The sequence below is a fragment of the Musca autumnalis genome, unplaced genomic scaffold, assembly GCF_047663935.1.
Source record: "Musca autumnalis isolate F117 unplaced genomic scaffold, ASM4766393v1 scaffold_35, whole genome shotgun sequence".
Classification (NCBI taxonomy): Eukaryota; Metazoa; Arthropoda; class Insecta; order Diptera; family Muscidae; genus Musca; species Musca autumnalis.
In genome coordinates, this window is record NW_027411922.1 from 77,416 (window position 1) to 83,370 (window position 5,955).

A 5,955-nucleotide genomic window follows, 5' to 3' on the forward strand; every position below is an offset into this window, starting at 1 on the left:
CGTTCACCCAAATCCAAATTGCACTAAATTTAGTACCATTTAGTACTTTTCGTACCCATAAGTACGAATTTTCAAAACTACCTCAATCCTACACCCCACCAGTAATCTCAATTCCAAATTTCGAGATTCCAGCTTTTATCCGTTCACCCAAATCCCCATTGTATCAAATTTAGTACTTCTCATTAACATAAGTAAGAATTTCCAAAACTTCCCCAGTCCTACACTCCAACAGTAATATCAATTCCAAATTTCAGGAATCCAGCTCTATCCGTTCACCCAAATCCAAATTGTACTAAATTTAGTACCATTTAGTACTTTTCGTACACTCAAGTTTCCAAAAACCCTTTGGTGCATATTTCTTACTCTTCATAAGTGATCCTCAGTCTAAATTTGAGGAATCAAACTCTATCCGTTCACCCAAATCGAAACTGTACCAAATTTAGTGCTATTTAGTATTTTTCGTACCCTATGTACGAATTTCCAAAACTTCCACAATACTAAACTCCACCAGTAATCTCAGTTCCAAATTTCGAGATTCCAGAGCTATCCGTTCACCCAAATACCCATTATACAAAATTTAGTTCCATTTAGTACTTTCCAAAACCACCCTCATATCTCAATCCTACACTTCAACAGTAATATTAATTCCAAATTTCAGGTTTCCAGCTCTTTCCTTTCACCCAAATCTAAATTGTACTAAATTTAGTACCATTTAGTACTATTCGTACACATAAATACGAATTTCCAAAATTTCCCCAATCCTATGCTCCAACAATAATCTCAATTTCAAATTGCAGGATTCCAGCTCTGTCCGTTCACTCGAATCCCTATTGTACCAAATTTAGTACTTTTCGAACACATAAGTACGAATTTCCAAAACCACCCTCATATCTCAGTCCTACACTTCACAGTAATCTTAATTCCAAATTTCAGGTTTCCAGCTACATACATACGTTCACCCAAATTCAAATTGCACTAAATTTAGTACCATTTAGTACTTTTCGTACCCATAAGTACGAATTTTCAAAACTACCTCAATCCTACACCCCACCAGTAATCTCAATTCCAAATTTCGAGATTCCGGCTTTTATCCGTTCACCCAAATCCCCATTGTATCAAATTTAGTACCATTTAGTACTTTTCATACACATAAGTACGAATTTCCAAAAGTTCTTCAATCCTACACTCCAACAGTAATCTCAATTCCAAATATCAGGATTCCAGCTCTATCCGTTCACCCAAATCCCTATTGTACCAAATTTAGTACTATTTAGTACTTTTCGTACACATAAGTACTAATTTCCAAAACTACCCTCATATCTCAATCCTACACTTCAACAGTAATATTAATTCCAAATTTCAGGTTTCCAGCTCTATCCGTTCATTCAAATCCAAATTGTACTAAATTTAGTACCATTTAGTACTTTTCGTACCCATAAGTACGAATTTTCAAAACTACCTCAATTCTACACCCCACCTGTAATCTCAATTCCAAATATCGAGATTCCAGCTATTATCCGTTCACCCAAATCCCCATTGTATCAAATTTAGTACCATTTAGTACTTTTCATACACATAAGCACGAATTTCCAAAACTACCCTCATATCTCAATCCTACACTACAACAGTAACCTTAATTCCAAATTTCAGGTTTCCAGCTCTTTACGTTCACCCAAATCTAAATTGTACTAAATTTAGTACCATTTAATACTTTTCGTACACATGATTGGTAATTTTCCAAACCATTTCCTTTTAGAAGCACCACTTCCCAACCTTGATTTCCATACCAAATTCCTATATTCCTGGGGCCTATTATTGATTTCATTAATTAGTTATCGATTTCTTCAAATTACAGATTTTAAAATTGAATAGTTATGACTGTACATCTCCATATACGATAAAATTCTTAATTGCAAATAAATAGTGGTAGTATGCACAATTTTATTGCACTTTCATTGATTTGCAAACATTTAGTTATTCACGACATCTGTTGCAATGGAAGATAACAAATGTCTTGTCTTTCTATTATTTAGTGGTTTACGGTAAAATAAGTGCGCCTAGAAGTAAACTACAAAATTTGAAATTATGTGTGATCGTTTACGGTATCATGAAGTTATAGCATTGTTAATTTGACACATGTCTTGCAGAGGGCCAACTAAGTGCATAAGTACGTAATAATAATGAAAAATAAGGATTTTTGTTGTTGTTATTTTTTGTGGTTCCAGGACGAATTTTCTAAAACCCGGCCTTATCTCGCACATTTGCATCAACAGTGACCCACTGGTAAAATTTCAAGCTCCTAGCTTTAGCCGTTTTGGCTGGGCGTTGATGATGAGTCAGTCAGTCAGTCAGTCAGTCAGTCAGTCAGTCAATCACTTATCACCAAGCTCATTTATATATATAGATACTAGCAAAATGCCCGCTACTTCGTATGCGGAAAGCATATAAAAAACAAATAAACAATATATAATATGGAAATGACAAACACTGAAAATTTGGTCGCACTTATACCAATTTTAATCAATATTTATTTTTATCTTAGTACTGTACGTACACTTTTTTCGATTTCGAAAAGCTCGATTTCGAAAAGATCGATTTTCAAAAAGATCAGCCGTATCTCACCCTTACACATTAACAGCGAGATCAACGTTGCACACCAATACACACCCTAACTCCAAAAAATAAAAATTCCAGCACTGTCCCTACACCCAAAAACAAATTGAGTACCATTAAATAATTTTCGTATACTTATGGTACGTATTTCGACGATATATCTCATCCATACACAGACATTAATACAAAATAATTACAGTAAATTCCATAATAATTACAGTATTTCCAAATCTCAAGATTCCAGCTGTATCCGTTCGTCCAATTCCAAATTGTACCAAACTTAGTATCAAGTCGAACTCTTCGTACCCATAAGAAAGATTTTCCAAAACTACCTCAATCCTTCACTTTAGTAGTAATCTTACTTCCAAATTTCAGGATTCAAACTCTATCCGTTAAACCAAATTAAAATTGTACAAAATTTAGAACAATTTAGAATTTTCGTACCAATTTTCAAAACTTCCTCAACGCAACAGGGCTACAATAATCATACTTTCAAATTGCAGGATTCCACCGCTATCCGTTCACCTACATACAAATTGTATTAAATTTAGTACCATAAGTTTGCTTTTTCAAAACAACCTGAATCCTACTCTTCGACTGTAATCGTAATTCCAAATTTCAGGATTCCAGCTCTATTAATTCACCAGAATCCAAGTTGTATCAAATTTAGTACCATTTCATTCCCAAACAAAATTTTCAGGATTCCAGGTCTACACGTTCACCCAAATCTATATTGTACCATATTTAGTACTTCTCGTATCCATACGTACGACTTATCATCCAAATCCAAATTGTACCAAATTTAGTACCATTTAGTACTTTTCGTACCCAAAGGTACGAATTTCCAAAACTATCTCAATCCTACACCCCTACAGTAATCTTAATTCAAAACTTTAGGATTCCATCTCTATCCGTTCACCCAAATCCAAATTTATTACTGCTCGTAATCATAAAAACGAACTTCCAAAACCATATCCTTATTTCAACGCCATTTCCCAACCTTGATTCCCATACCAAATTTGAAGATTCTAGCTTTATCCATTAAAAATATGCAATTGGTACCAAATTTAGAAACTTTTAGTACTTTTCGTACACTTATAGGTCGAGTTTCTAAATACCCTTTGGTACATCTTCCTAACTCTCCACCAATGACCACTCGTTCAAAATTTCAGAATTCTAGCTCTTCGCGTTTGCCTAATACAATGGATTCCATATTTAGTACACTTTAGCACTTTTCGTACCTTTCTACGACGAATTTCCAAAAACCCCTTTACACAAAAACAAATTGTACCAAATTCTGTACAATTCGATTTTCCAAAACAACCTTAATCCTTCACTTAAACAGTAACCACAATTCCAAATAACAGAATTCCAGCGCTATCCGTGCACTCAAATCCAAGTTGTACCATTTGGTACATTTCGTACCCATAAGTACGAATTTCAAAAACTACTTCCATCTCAATCTTATACTCCAACAGCAGTCTGACCGAATTCCAGGATTCCAAATTGTATCACAGGTAGTACCACTTAGTAATTTTCGTACCCTTACTACCTCAGTCCTACACTCCAATAGTTATCCTAATTTCAAATTTCAGGACTCAAACACTATCCGTCACCCAAATCCAAATTCTACTCTATAGCCTACCGCGAACGGGTTTCAAATTCTAACTCTTTCCGTTTACTAAAATTCATACTTTAAATTAAAATAAATAAAATTAAAATACTTAAAATTCAGGATTCCAGTTCTATCCGTTCACCCAAATCCAAATTGTAATAAATTTAGTACCATTTAGTACTATTCGTACACATAAATACGAATTTCCAAAATTTCCCCAATCCTATGCTCCAACAATAATCTCAATTTCAAATTTCAGGATTCCAGCTCTGTCCGTTCACTCGAATCCCTATTGTACCAAATTTAGTACTTTTCGAACACATAAGTACGACTTTCCAAAACCACCCTCATATCTCAGTCCTACACTTCACAGTAATCTTAATTCCAAATTTCAGGTTTCCAGCTACATACATACGTTCACCCAAATCCAAATTGCACTAAATTTAGTACCATTTAGTACTTTTCGTACCCATAAGTACGAATTTTCAAAACTACCTCAATTCTACACCCCACCAGTAATCTCAATTCCAAATTTCGAGATTCCAACTATATCCGTTCACCCAAATCCCCATTGCACAGTGGTCCCACTTGTATGGAAAAGAGTGCCAAAAATAGTTCTAATACAGCTACCGCCTCCAAATTTTAAACATAGGTTTACAACAAGCCAAAAAGATAGAAAACCAATTTTAGTGGATATAGGTCCACATTTCGGTATAGCTCCCATAGAAAGGTACCGCCCGATTTGTGGTATTTTGACGATTTTGGCCAAATTAACCAACCGATTTGGATGTTATTTTGCATTTTGGGTTCTGAGTGAATAAACTACAACCCTGCAAAAAATATTCAATGTAGGTCCACGTTTAGGTATAGCCGCCATATAAATGTACCCTCAGATTTTCTGTATTTTGACAATTTTAGCGAAATTTTCCAACTGATTTGGCTGTAATTTGGCATTTTGAGTTATGAGTGAACCAAATACCTCTATGCAAAAAATGGTCAATATCGGTCTACGTTTAGGTATAGCCCCCATATAAACGTACCTCCCGATTTTCGGAATTTTGACGATTTTACCCACATTTTCCAACCGATTTAGCTGTAATTTTGCATTTTGAGTTCTGAGTGAACAAAATACTTCCTTGCCAAAAATGTTCAGTATAGGTCCAAGTTTAAGAATAGCTCCCATATAAACTTACCTCCCGATTTTCGGAATTTTGACGATTTTACGGGCGTGGTATAAGAGGTTTAACATAGCGGGTGGCAGATGGGGGCAGCTGGACTTTTTTCAGTCGTAAACTAGAGACTTTTCCCTGCATTCTAAAAAAAATTTCGAAACTCACAAATGCTCACAACATTAGTAAAACTCAACCTAAATTAATAGTAATTATATAAAAAATAGCAGAAAAAGTCATTTATTAAGAATTTATTTTTAATGAAGTTAGAAAACGAATTATGAATTTGTTTTTTTGTAAAAATATTGCCAATGCCATCGCCTATAAGTTTCATTTTGAAAATTGCACATTTACCTCTCCAATTTTTTATAATTTTACTCATAAACTACGAATGCTTTGCGGATGTATTTTTCGTTTTTAAGGGCTCACATACAAATCACAACTTTTTCGACTTAACTTGGCGTATAACCGCTGTTAATTTACAAAAATAAGGCTGGATGTTAAAAATTTGATATGTTTAGAGAATATTTATTTCAATCGCAATACAATTTGTCGCCA